This window comes from Colossoma macropomum, unplaced genomic scaffold (assembly GCF_904425465.1).
Source record: "Colossoma macropomum unplaced genomic scaffold, Colossoma_macropomum, whole genome shotgun sequence".
NCBI lineage: Eukaryota > Metazoa > Chordata > Actinopteri > Characiformes > Serrasalmidae > Colossoma > Colossoma macropomum.
The window spans coordinates 18,244,416-18,259,378 of NW_023494786.1; the positions used below are offsets into that span (position 1 = coordinate 18,244,416).

The window sequence follows — 14,963 nt, forward strand, 5'->3', positions numbered from 1 at the left end:
TGACTTCAGGAGGGGTCGTCTCAGGACAGACTCGATCGAAGGCTGGAGCTCACGCAGTGGTTCCTCTCTTCACTGGCCGTGGATGCCGCATCTCCGTGTGGGCACGCGCCTTTCAGTTAGTGATTGGGTGGAGGCGTCTTGTGGCCGTCTGATGGTGGAGCTTGGGCAGCCTTTCGATGGTCGATATGTTGACAGATCAGTGCGTGGCTCTGGGTGTGATGCTGGGTCTCCATGGCGTCAGAACTGCTCCCACTCCGCTGGTGAGGTTCAGGTTGCAATCAGGGTTCTGAGGCTGGTGATACTAATTTAACTAACTACCTCTCTTTAGCAGAATCGAAAGTTATGGATATATTCTCCCTGGCCAGACAAGAAATATAAATTTTCCTTCTCTGAGAGTGGTTTAGACTTAAGGTGTGTAGACGAACAGGCAAGTTACAAAACAAACAAAGGTTTCAGATCTGAAAATTTAGCGTTCTAATACTTCTGACCTGTCTTTCTGACCAAGGTCGGCACAAACCTAGAAATTTAGCTATCCTGTTGTTGCGAACGCAGGAATCTGAACTGAACCTGAAATTTGCGGTGCCAGAGTGCTGATAGGTTCTCCTCACCTAAGGTTACTAGCTACTCATTGTTTCCAACTCTGATTGGTTGTGCATAATTTCAGGAATGCCTTCCCCAGAATCACTGCCTCCTTTGTTTCAGCTAGTTTAAACAAAGAAAAAGAAACATTCCTATATCATCAAATTTGTTTAACTTTCAAAATCAAGGAATGAACAACTAGGATATTCAGGCATGTTTCTAAGAGAGAGTTTAACCCTTGTTACCTGATACACAACACATGTCAAAGAACACAGGTAATATTTGCCTATCATATCTGAATATGACCCAATGCATAAAAAAATTATAATCGACAATAAGGAAAGGAACAAAGGAAAAGAGAAAAGAAACCACATTCAGGATACATATTGGTCAATGGTCTAAACTCATAGCAATTAAATGGTTGGGTCTGACTGTTATCAAAGTTATACTCTACATATTTCTAGCACTTAATAGTAGAAAAAGATACAGGTAATATTTAGGTACTACCCAACAACAAGATTAATATAACAAGTAGTATTGCTTACAGATTATATAAATGTTGATAATCAAGCAGACAAAGCAAGAAGTTTCTTGGATTCTTTATAAGCACAAGTCCTTACGGTGGTGATGTGGTAATTCACGGTTTCACCCCTTGGGGGTGCTGTGGGTCCATGCTTGAGATCCCTAGGGAATTTAGAAAGTTGAAATTTGCCGTCCAAAGTCATACAAGTTCCGTTCTTGGTATGTCTAGTTTAGTTAAAAAGAGTTTTAACGAATGGTTGCAGTTTGGAGTGGACATATACCTTAGAAATGTACTTTCTGTTACTTAAAGATAAAGCTGTCCACAGGACTTTGGAGGGCCATGTGGCCAATATTCCAGGGAGTTGTTGCCCCCTGGGTCGAGGGAGAGGGGTGCTGGTTCTTGGTTCAGTCGTAAATTTGGCTGAGTTTGGGGGTTGGGAGTGTTAAGTGACAGATTTACTGCTTAGTTTTTTTCTGTTGTACAGCTTTCTTTACAATATCATTTTCAGAATAGCCATCTTTAAATTGCTTGTTAAAAACACATGTATGTTGAATATGTAAAGTCACAAAAACCTTTAAATATCACATCAATTTAGACAGATAATATTGTCATTGGTATTCAGCTTGCATTGTAGTACTGGTTGCACCAAAAAAACTGGAATATCCAAATGAATCAAATCAGTCATCTGTAATTGTGATAAAAAAAAAAATGTAGCTGTAACGAGCATACCTTTTTAAAACATAAATGCTCATTGTACCATGGTGTTGAACACCATACAAGGTCTTCCTGCAGAAAATATTTCATTCACAATTTTCAAACTGAATGGTTTCTATTCTTTGGGAGAATGGCGGCGCTTTCTATTCATCCCATATTTCTTTGTGCTTTTATTGTCCACCATCTCAAACTCTGTTCTGATATATTTAATTATATCTCAGAGAGCTCTGCACTCTCCGATGTTTGCATTAATTGGTGTAATGGCTGTTGTGGACTTGCTTATGCCGATGTTTTCTGTACCACATATGCTGCTCAGCTTTTTATTTGACTGGAATAGGATTTCACTTGTTGGCTGTTTAATACAAATATTTTGCAATCAGTTTGTTGCTGCATATCAGTCTACTTTACTGCTGTGGATGGCTCTAGATCGTTTCTTTGCTATATGCAGGCCTCTTTCTTATCACAATTATATGCAAATTCCCAACTTTCTAAAGTTCATTATTGTTCCAGTAATTAGAAATACACTCTTAAATGTTTCAGTGGTTTCTTTGGCTGGAAAATTGCATTTTTGTATGAAAAATTAGGTAGATCACTGTTTCTGTGAACACATGGGATTGGTCCAGCTAGCATGTGGAGATACTTCAACTAATAACTTACTAGGGCTTTTGTCTGCTTTTCTAATACCAGCTACAGATTTTGTTTGTATTACTGTATCTTATGTAATGATATTTGCTTCTGTCATGAAATCAGGGCAGTCCAGCATGAAGGCCATCAACACTTGTATAACACATATAATCGTTATGACATTTAGTTTAATATTTGTTTTGACAGCTTTTTTGTCATATAGAATTAGAAATATTTTTTCTGCCAACAGCCGTACTTTTATAATTACAATGTACACACTTTTTCCAAGCTGTTTCAATCCAATTATTTATGGAGTCAGAACAAAAGAAATAAGGCAGCAGTTTCTTAAATTCTTTAACCATGTGAAAATTTTACCACATTAATCCAGTGATTTAGGCTGCAGCATTGTTATTCAAACCTGTTCAGTGGCCACATTAAAAATGTGGCTATTGAACATAATGACAGCTACCATTATTACTATTGTTATTGTTATGATTATTATTGATTTTATTTTGATAAAGATGATCATGTTTTTAAGTGTTTTTTACTTTCATTAGTATATCGGTCACTTTACATAAATGTAGTGTATATTAGCTGAAAATTCAAATTAGAAATAAAATATTTAATTGTTCAGCAAATTTCAGCCACAGTCCTGTCTCAGACAATCATTCATTTGAAAGTAACACTGTTGATGTAAAAGGAAATGTGAATTGACTCTCTATATAGACAGGGATTGTTTCAGTCTTTACATCTTTGAGTGTGCTTTGAAAATTAATTAAAAAACGGAACAAAGCTGAGAGAATTTTCTGCAAGTTTCGTTGCATAATTTCTCTTCATTTGCTGAGTTTAACAACAAAGTATAACAAACTTTTATAATATTACATACTTATACAATATGTCAAATTAGGATAATAGAAAGTAATTTTGCTTTAAAATATGCAGAAGTGTGTTTGTCTGTAGTCTGTCTGTAGGAGAACTTATTTCACTTTGATAATCAACAAAGCATAATTTGACCAGGGATGTCTAAACATTTGCATACATTTGAGTATGAAAGAGTCGAAAAGAACGGGTGATACAGGTCATACACAAAATCGAGATCATAGATAGAACGCTCAGTAGTTTACAAAATGAAACAATACCTCGCAAATAACTAATGCTAAAGACCGGGCTTATAAGCTAACTGAGGAATTCACATGATCAAAACACACAGGTGAAACACATCAGAATTCAACTGAAGGGTGTCCAAACTTATGCATACACCATAGTTTATGTTTTAATATTTTGCAATATGTTAAATTCATATAAATAATAATTGTGCAGACATGTCATATTTAGGTTATTTATTTAGGTTATTTATTAAGGTCTAATGACATATGCTATAAAACTGTTACTATAAATGAACTATTATTACCATTACAGAGTATCACAGCATGATAAGAATATTTGCAGAAAATGAACACTTGTATGGTTGTGCAAATACCATTATGTCAAAGAGGAGTTACTGTAATACAGTTGGTTTCATTTCAGTTTAAATGAGCATGTCTGGTTTTGATGGCCATAAATTTTCTACCAGAGGGAAGTGTCTAGAAGAGGTAATGTCCAGGATGAGGTGTCACCTGTTATTTTGACAGCGCTCTTCATCACCCTGCTGTTGTAGAGGTCCTGAAACGTCAGCAGACGACATCCAATGATCCTTTCTGCTGTCCTGAATATGCACTGGAGTTTGGCTTGTTCTTATGAGGTGGAGGAACCGAACCAGATGGTTATGGATGATGTGAGGATGGACTCGATGATCACGGTGTAGAACTGGATCATTAGGCTCTGTGGCAGGTTGAACTTGTTCAGCTGTCTCAGAAAGAACATTCTCTGCTGTGCTCTCTTGGCTATGGAGAGTGTGTTCCTCTCCCACTTCAGGTCCCTGGATAACTGGTGGTGCCCAGGAACTTGAGTGACTCCACAGTGGAAACCATAAAGCCATTGATGTTGACGTCCACCACCATGTCTACAGTCTTTTGTGTGTTGAGCACCAAGCAGTTGCTGCTGCACCAGGAGAGCAACTGCTCAACTTCTTATATGTTGGCAGACTCTTCACAGAGACTGAAGAGGAGGAGTGAGAGCACACAACCTTGTGGTACACCAGTTCTGAGAGTCCGAGGGTCTGAGGTGTGTTTTTCTAGCTGCACCTGCTTTCTCTTGTTTGCCAAGAAATCTATGATCCACCAGCAGAAGGGATCTGGCACATACAGCTGGCACCTGCAGCAGCTCTGGCAATAAAGGAAGCTGAAGTCAAATAAAACTCTAGCATAGCTTCCAGGGCTGTCCAGATGCTGTAGCATGAAGTGCAGGGTCAAATTGGCCATGTCGTTGACAGATCTTTTAGCTCTGTACACAAATTGCAGGGGATCCAACAGTGGGTTTGTTATGGCCTTCAGGTGGGCTAGGACCAAGCATTCAAAGACCTTTATGACTACAGAGGTCAGGGCTACTGGCCTGTAGTCATTTAGCCCAGTAATATATATTCTTTTGAGACTGGAATGATGGTAGATGTTTTGAAGCATGAGGGAACAGAGCAAAGTTCCAGTGATTTGTTGAAGGCATTGGTGAAGATTGGCACTAGCAGTGTTTTAGGGTGGATGGAGAGAGACTGTCTGGCCCCGGAGCTTTCTTTCACTTTCTATCTGCTGAACAGCCTGTTAACATCCTGCTCGTTCATAGTAAAATGAGTGGGGGGGCAGAGGTGAGAGAGCCAGGGTGGAGGAGGAGGGCAGGGGACTGGCAGAGAGAGGCTGATGATTGTCCTTTGTATTTTCAAATCTGCAGTAAAACTCCATCAGAGCGTTGGTGAGTTGCCTGTCGTTCAGGAGAAGGGGAGTTTTTCTCATCTTGTAGTTGGTGATCTCTTTGAAGACTTTCCAAACTGAGCTTTGGTCATTAGCAGCAATGCAGCTTTTCAGCTTTTTTATACTTTGCTGCCTTAATCCCTTTCTCCAGCTTGTATTTGGGCTCTTTGTAGAGAATTCTGTCCCCACTCCTGAATGCTGCCTCATTATCTCTCTGAAGCTGTCTGAGTCTGAGTTCACAATGGTTTGTTGTTGCTGTATTTCACCCATGCTATAGTTGAAATGCAACTTTCCTCACAGACATTGTTGTATGATGTATCAGTGTCTGTATATTTATTTAGGCTTTCTGTCACTTCTTCAAAAACAGTCCAGTTTGAGGATTATCAATGTCCACCTTTTTTTTTAAATCTCCACCTGTCCACCTCTTCACTGTTGTGATGACAGGCTTGTTGGTTTTGAGTTTCTGCCTGTACATTAGGATGAGGTGAACGAAACTATGGAATGGAAAAAGGCTTGATAGGCATTTTTAACAGTGGTCTAACAATGATACAAATTGTTCCCTTTTCTTGTGGCTGTCTGTACATTTATTAGATTTGTGCTCTTAAAGTCTTCCAGAATAATGAGCAGTGAGTCAGGATTTCCTCTTTCTACTTTTATTATCTTAACAGCCAGCAGTTTCTGTGCATCATGTGTGTGTCCAGTAGATTGTGAACAGCGACCAGAATAAAAGAAGAAAACTCTCTGGGAGAGCAGAACTGTATGCAGTTGATGAAAAGTGACTCTAGAAAAGGAATGCTTAATTTTAACAGTACCACAATGTCTTTACATCAGCGTTAATATAGAAGCAGACTGCTCCTCCCTTGGTCTTGCCACTGAGCTCCACGTCTCTGTCTGCTCTGGGCAGCTGGAAGCAGGGGAGGTGAAGCACACTGTCCAGGGTCAGTTCAGAAAGCCAGGTCTCCGTGAAGCAGAGGGCAGATGTGGTTAGTAAGTTCTTTTTGGTTTTGTTGAGCAGAAGCAGTTCTTCCAATTTGTCGTGTAGAAATCACAGACGGTAAAGATATATGGGACCTACGCATATCTTTTAGGATTTCAAAAATCTCTGAGGGTTTTGAATAAACTCCAGAATGATATCAGTACAAACATTCCCTGAGAAACAGTCACTGTTCCCTGCTCCAACTCACTGAGTGTAACGTACAATCGACCACATTAACAAACAAAATCAAGCACAAAATGTACAAGGCTTTCACCATGGCTGCCAACCTTGGCGCTGTCATGAGCCCAAGCTTGTGATGCTCCTAAGCTCTGAGTCTTCTTCTTTAATACTTAATAAAACTGGAGAACACATGGCTAAGGATGTAAGACTATTCTTCCATACAAAATACCTCCAGAATGTTCTGATTCAAAAGTCCACACTTGTGCACCCTCCCATTCAATTCATCCCACAAGTTTCTGTGGGGTTTAGTTTAGCTAATTAAACACAAATAGAAGGATTTAGTGCATTAGGCCATTCACAACACGAACCAATGCTGTCACAGTACTATGGTTAGAATGAAAAGCTGACAAACTTCTCATATAACTTGTTTAATATTGGATATGCATTTTATTGTTTGAAAACAACTTTTTCTAAGACTTTACTGAAAAAAGGTAGGTTTGAAATTAGTCTAAAATTATTTAGTATGGAAGGATCCATTCTAGTCTTTTCAGCAGAGACTTCACCAAGGCAGTTTTAAAAGCATCTGGAAAAACACAGTAGTTAAAACATTATTGTGAACACAATCAAAAACCATCTTAAGGAATGGAGTAGTAACAGGGTCAAAATCACATGTGGACAAACTTAGCTTGTTAACAACAGTTGTAAGCTCCTGATAATTGATAACAGAGAAAGAGGTATAATTATTAGGGATTTTACTGTGCACATTTTCCTTTGATTTATTAATTGCACAGGGTTTGATGATACAAATAACTTTATTGGAGCATGTTCTCCCTTCACAACTAGCAGAAGCTTTAGTCTTAAGATAACAGAGAGAGCAGGGAATGGTAAATGGAGGAGGCATTATCTATATCATAAAAAGCACTTACCTGCCTGTTGTTTATACTACTTACCAGTCTGTTGTTTACTACCATTAAGTCCAGTCAGGCCTGGTGCAGTACCTTCTCTATATTCTCAGAAAAGATGGCAGACCCACAGCAGCTCAAGTGTAGTCCGCCCCTGCGGTAGAAGGCCAGTCGCTCCCAGAAAGCACTCCACTTGCTCACATAGCCAACGCTGTTGTTCTTACACCGGTCTCGAAACTAGCAGTGCAATGCATCGAGCCTGCTGAACACCTCGATTCCTCTCTGGTAGGTGGGCAGTGGTCCCGAGATGATGACCCTGACCTCTGTTCTCTTGTTAATGGTGTCTAGAAGTAATCCGAAATGCTTCTAGAGGACTTCACTCTGACGGGATGAGATGTCGTTCACCCCTGCATGAATGACCATGGTGCTTACATCCCCATGTGTGCTTAGAGCAGTGGAAAATCGCTTGGAAATACCCAAGACCTGGGCGCCTGGAAAACAAGAGATAGCAGCATTACCTCTAGAGCCAGCTACTTTTAGATGTCTCACCATGGAGTCTCCAATTATAAGAACACTCTCCTGAGACTCTATCCGAGGCACTGAAGCAGGCAGAGAGCTGAGGGCTTTGCACCCATTACAGGAGGTGAAATCCAGTGGAGGTGGGATTGGTGAAGACATTCTCTTTCCCCAGCCATGCTGGCGTTCCCAGCCCTGCTTCAGTGTGGGTGTGATGATGGGCAATCCCGGTGTTAGCCATGGATGCAGCACTTCATCTGGCGGAACTTCATCATGCTTTCCGCATGTGGAGCTCGGTCTTCTGCTTCAGGGAAGCCCTGATCTGCTGATCCAACTGCTGCAGCTCTTTGCTCAGCATCCAGAGCTCACATTCAGTGGTGGCCACCATTTTCTCAGCACCACAGAAAAAAGTAAAGGTTAGTTTAAAAACTGAAAAAACAAAAAACAGCATGCATATGTACTTAATATGTCTAACGTGTAAATAAAGATATTCAGAAACAGAAGCACTTTGTTTCACTATGTATGGAACTCATACAAGGAATTTGTCTTAGTGAGTGGAAACTTATTTTTCAGTTAAAGGACAAATGAAATAAGTAGAATGAATTTAATAAAGAATTATAAATAATGTTAAAGAAAGTAAATATAAAATAGTGTGAGACCCTGGAATGACTTGAGTGAAAGGAGAACAGCAGAGGCAGGACATGCATAGCTGTACTTTTTATTAAACAAACAAACAAAAAAAAATGTAACTCTTGATCTTTCCACCCTAAACACAAAAGGTTTCAGTCTTCTAAGACTTTTCTTGCTTTTGTGCCTTGTAGCTCCTCTTTTTCTAGTCTCTCAAGACCTACTGATTGAAACAGAGGCATTGAGTAACTGCACTCAGGTGGACATCATCACTGATCAGTCCGCTGTCCTGCCAGAACCAGCTCCCCACCCCACAGATGGCACTTGGCCATGATCCCCCTGCCACATACCCCCACAGCCCACTCATTTTTGGCAGCTGTCCAGCCATAAGCTGACACCACCCACCACCTCAAAGAGTCCTTGCCATGTGCTAAGTAATTTAGAGCTCGATATTGACAGAAAAAGTAGTACTTTAACTCTCTGTGCAAATTCCCACAGCAAGTGGCCCTGTTGTACATGCAGCTCTGTTAATCTTGCATCTGGAGCAAACTTTCTGATATAATAATTCAAAACGGGAGAACCCCATGGAGGATGTGGGGCATCTCACACAGCAAACAGGGGTTCTAGCCACTTATCCCAATTCCTAGGATCCTTGTGCACACACTTAAAAACAATCATATTTTTCAGGGCCTGATTAGGGTCAGGGTCAACCAGCCCATGTGCTGGTGGATGGTAAACACTTGTACGAATCAACTTAATCCCTAGCAATTTGTATAGTTTGTGTGAAGTGCGCAACATAAAGATTGTGTCCTGGTCATTCAGAATCTCTTTCGAGATTCCAACTCAGGAGATCACAAGGAAGAGTGCCTCCACAACACTGCATGCTGAGATATTGTGAAAAGGCACAGCTTCCAGGTGATGTGTTGCATAGTCCTCTAAGACCAGTATAAAGTGATACCCCTGTGCAATCCGGTCTAATGGCCTGAAATGGGCCATACCAATTCTGTTCAAGGGAACCTAGATCAAGGGAAAGGAGCACAATGTTGTGTTTGGGATGGCTGGTGGGTTTACTAGATGAAATTCATGGCAAGATGCTAGGGGTGGGAATCTCTAGGCACCTCACGATTCGATTCGATTACGATTCAGAGGGCTACAATGCGATTATAAAATGATTATCGATGCATCTTGATGCATCTTTTTTCTATACAGGATTTCTTTTTTTCTCACTGTGTGAGGACTTGGTACTTTTAAAGCTATTTTTAAAGTAGTCCATAATGAATTTACTTCCAATATCTTTTATTAATAAATCAAACGGAAGCAATGTGCCAAGTGAACTGGAAGGCTCTTATTCACTACTCTTGTTTGGAGCACATGAGCCGCTGGCTGCCACTCACTTTTGATAAAATGTGCTGTTACGGTGACATAAGATCCTGTGGCAATGGATGTCCATGCAGTAGATTACAGCTATTCTACCCATTTTCTTCAGTGATACCATAACTTCAGTTTTGGTCTCGTTGTAGAAAGAGGGGGATTGTTGTGTCAGTAGAGTATCTTCGAGATGGGACGCTGTATCTCAGCTCCAAGGTGTGCAACATAGTGTGAAAGCCCTGGTTCTCAAAGACTGAGTACGGATGCAAATTCTTCACAATAAAAGTTGCGATAGAGCTTGTAATCCGCTTTGCCTTTTCTGAGTTGGGTGGAAGCTTTGACATCACATGATCGATGGTCCTCTTGTTGCCAGCAACTACAACCAGACAGAAAAAGGGGGGGAAATGTGTAATATGGTTTTCCCCTTCAACTCCTTTGAAGCCAAAGTGCTTCCATACGTTAGCTCAAGGGTTGGCAACCTGTGGCTCTTTTACTGGCTGGTTGCGGCTCCACATCAGCATTAGATTTTTAGGTAAAAATAAAATAATCCTCCTTTGCAGTAAAACACAGCTCTGCTGATCATTCTAACACAGTTTTAACAATAAATTATCTTAAAGGCTGGAGTTAATGTAGCCTATAACTGTGCATGGTAGCAAAGACGTGCCCCATGGATAGTGGTACTGAACATTATGCCTGCCCCTTTCCAGATGGGTCCAGCTAGGAAAAACATCCCAGAAAAAGGAGACAATGCTGCAAGCCTGACCCGGCAAGAAATGGGACCACAGTTGCTCATTGAGGGTTGGGTAGCTCTCGGATAAAATAACCCTCAGCATTGAGGCAGCCACTGGGAAGAACAGCCAATGTCACAGGTTTGAATAGAGTGCAGAATAGACAGGAAATGGCTCGCTGCAAATGCTGCGAGCCTGAACCAGAGGGAAACAAGAGTAGGACTGCTCAGTGAGGGTCGGGTAGCCTCTGGAAAAAATAACCTTCAGTGTTGCCACCACTGCCAGGAAGCTTAGATGGAAAACAGCTCTCCATGCTCATCAACACAGGCTCAACAGTGTTCCTGCTACAACAAGGTGCACACTGAGAGTGGCACAACAGACCGCTGGGATTGTTACCGGCAGCTGGGTTGACGTGAGAGAAAGAAAGCGACTCCTGGTCGAGGAGTCACTTTCTCCCCTCCTGGTTGACACCTGGTTGAGCCTACACCTGTGGAGTGCCCTGGGGGGCAGGTCTGAGCTTAATACATATGTTCTAGCTTGTGTGCCAATATGGGATGCATGCATACTCAGCTTGGATTTCCTAGCAGTGGCTGGGGCCATGCTCGAGTGTAGTCAAGATGGAGAGTTGAGGATCCCTGGCAGTGAGGACTTCTTCCATGGGGGAAACCACTGTCACTGGAGGGAGCTGAACATGCAGCGGTAGAGACGGTGGAGACACTGTCTCATCAGCATCGACAGCGCAATGGATGACAGAGGAAGCAGAAGGCACCGAAGACAGTGTTGGTGAGTCTGGAGGAGGTTTGTGCAAGGTTAAAAGTGGTGTATGAGCTGTGGCAGTGGACCAGATTGGATTTAATGGAAAAGCAGAAGTAGCAGCTGTGGGAGCTACTGCACCATTACAACAACATCTTTACCGTTACAGAAGAAGACAAAAACTGACCGAGTTCAACACAGCATCAACACTGGTGATGCTCCTCCAATTCGGCTCTGCCCTCCCGGCTTCCACGGGCAAAGAAAGAGGCTGCAGAGCAGAAAATAAAGGAGACAATTGTGGTGGGAGTCATTGAGCGATCAAATAGCCCATGAGTGAGGCTTTAGGTCCTAGCGAAGGAACAGGACAACAGCTGGTGTTCCTGTGTGGACTACCAGCAGCCCAACATAGTCACAAAACCCGACTTGTATTCACTCCCACACATTGACGATACCCTGGATTAGCTCACTGGCTCTGCATGGTTCAGCTTGCTGAACCTGCAGAGTGGGTATAGGCAGATGACACTGACTCCAGACACCAGAGAGAAGACAGTGTTTATGCTGGGCACCAGGTTATAGCAGTGTACGATAATGGCTTTTGCCTCTGTAATGTATGGCAACGTTTGCAGAGCTGCTGGAGTGAGGGCTCACTAATGTCTCCAAAGACCGGTACATCATCTACCATGATGATATACTGGTCCATGCACCCAATTTTGATGGTGCACTTGCAAACCTGGAGCAGGTATTCCAATCAAGTCTGCAAACCTCCAGCTGCACCAGAAAAAAAAAATCCTTCAGCGATGTGTGAGTTTCCTGGGACACATGGTAAGCAGTGCAGGATTGGAAACAGACACGGGAAAGGTGGACATAATGTAGCAGTGGTCCATACCACGGAGTGTTGGTGAACTGTGAAACTTCCTGGGTCTGGCCTTGTACTACTGGCACTTCATGCATGGGTTCGCTGACATAGCCACATGGTTACACCAGCTCTCAGAAAAGGATGCTGCCTTCCAATGGAACAAGGAGACTGAGTCTGTGTTTGCTATCCTCCGTGCCTGGCTATGTGAGGTGCTGGTACCGGCACTTGCCAGATTGTGTAGTGAGTTTATCATTGACACAGACACCAGTGGTAAGAGCGGTGTGAGAGAGCGATGTCCTCTCACAGAAACTGGATGGACATGAGAGTTGCCACATACTAAAGCCGGTGCTTGATTAAGCCAGAGCACAACTATGAGATGCAATGTGACACACAATGGCCATCATTGGGCACTGCACCATTTTTGCCCTTAACTGTACAGTGTCCCCTACATTTGGCACACTGATCATGCCTTGTTGACCTGGCTTGAGTTGAAAGAGCCTGAGGGTCTGCTCGCAAGGTGGATCACAGCACTACAGGAATATCACTTCACCATCCAACACCGTGCTAACACACAATAACACCAATACCCTGTCCTGCTGCCATTGCGCTGCTGAGAAGTGCCGGTACTGTGCACACCTCAAAGAGAAAGTGCAGATAATAGACAGGAGCATCACTGCTGTGGCCATTGCTCCCAGTAGCGGATGGCTCTGGGCAGGGTGTAAACTGAATTAGCATTGAACATAGCATTAGTAGTGGTAAAAAATAAGCACCTAGGTGAGGTAGTGCATCAGGTCCAGTCTGGGCAATGGATTGTTATGGTCCACAGAGATGGACTTGCCCTGTACTGGCCCTAAAAATGAGAGACCAAGAGGGACCATCGCACCAGAGACACAGCCCTGGTCCCTGTTCAGAGTGTGGTCACAATGGTGGAGTGGCTAGTTGGGGAGTTCTTGCTAGTCTAGAGTGTTCCACAGCAACCAGGGGTGCAACTTGGAGTCAGCAATCATGGCCAAGGTCTGTGATTGGCTGGGCATTCGCAAAACTCAGACTACACTGCACCACTCCAAGAGTTCTGGCCTCATAGAGCATTTTAATCAAACACTCACATTGTCATTGACCAGCACCAGCGCGATTGGAACTGACACCTACCCCTGGTCTTTCTGGAATGCCACCCCGGCTTTTCTTATATTTGGCTGCGAGCTCAGAATGCCCTCAGAGCTGGTCTTAAACATATGCTTTTTGACTTACACCATGAGGCAAATCTGACAAATATTTTTTAAGTCTGACAAAATTTGTACAGTAAGATTAATACATATAGAGGATACATAATAAAAACAAATTATGAATTGCCAGACTGAAGATTGAGAACTTTTGAACTTGAGAGGATGTGAAACCATATTGATGCCATTTATACGTCTAATATTGTTGCATATTTAGCTAAGTAGTTTGATCAGACTGAAATTATGATATGATAAAATTCAGCTGTAGTTTTTCTTATTTAGCCAGACATAAGTGATTCTGTAAAGACATTGAACTAAGAATAAATTAAACATTATTTGAATAAATGACAGCTTAGAACAGGCATGTCAAACTGGGGACCTTCAGGGCCAAAGTGCTGCAGAGATTAGCGTTTACCCTCATCTAACTCTCTGAATTCAGTTCATGAAGTCTTTGCTAATTAGCTGATGAGCTGAATCAGGTGTGTTCAGTGATGCAGTGTGCTGACGTCTACTGTGTTTTGGCCCGCAAGGACTGGCGCCTGTCACGGTGCTTAGAATCCTACAGGTCCGAAATGAATTCTGAGAGTTCTTTGTAACTTTTAGGTGGCGGTACCATGACACAAGTAAGAAACAATATTGCCTAGAGAAGGTTGTGTTATTCATAAAAGCAACAGCAGTCCTACATAACATGTGCCGAATGGCAAATCACCCAGACCGTAGGGCGGACGCAGCAGAAGGCAACATAGAGGATGATGCAAGACCACAACTGGAGGGACCTAACCCAGGGCTCAGCTTAAGAAAAAAGCTCATTCAACAATTTTTACAGATTAGAAAAAATAAGAGTAGTAGGCCAAAATTATAAATCACACAGGGACATAAAATAAGTAAATACATGTTTAACTGATATGCGCTATATGGACGAAAGTACTGGGACACCTACACATTATACCTACCAGAGCTTTTATGAAATCTCATTCTAAATCCATTGGCATTAATATGGAGTTGGTCCCTTCTTTGCAGCTATAACAGCTTCTACTCTTCCGGGAGGGCTTTCTAAAAGATTTTGGAGTGAGTCTGTGGGATTTTTTGCCCTTTCATCCAAAAGAGCATTTGCGAGGTCAGACACTGATGTTGGACGGGAGGTCCTAGCTCACAATCTTCTTTCTAGCTCCTTTCAAAGGTGTTTGATGGGGTTGAGATCAGGGCTCAGTGCAGGCCAGTCAAGTTTTTCCACACCAAACTCACCCAGCCATGCCTTTATGGACCTTGCCTTGCTTTTTCAGTCATGCTGGAACAGAAAAGGGCCATCCCCAAACTGTTCCCACAAAATCGGAAGCATACCAAGATATTTTGGACAAATGAATGGTTCCAATTTTGTGGGAACAGTTTGGGGAAGGCCCTTTTCTGTTACAGCATAAGCATCAAGATTTCCCTTAACTGAAACTAAGGGGCGTAGGCCAACCCCTGAACAACAACCCCATAGCATTATCCCTCCTCCATGAAAATTTACAGTTGGCACAATGCAGTAAGGCAGGTAATGTTCTCCTGGCATTGGCC

General features: G+C 42.3%; 1 pseudogene; it reads left to right on the plus strand.

Annotated features, from left to right (window-relative positions):
• The first annotated feature begins 1,860 nt into the window (after positions 1 to 1,860).
• On the plus strand, positions 1,861 to 2,823 carry LOC118826090 (annotated as a pseudogene).
• The last annotated feature ends 12,140 nt before the right edge of the window (positions 2,824 to 14,963 follow it).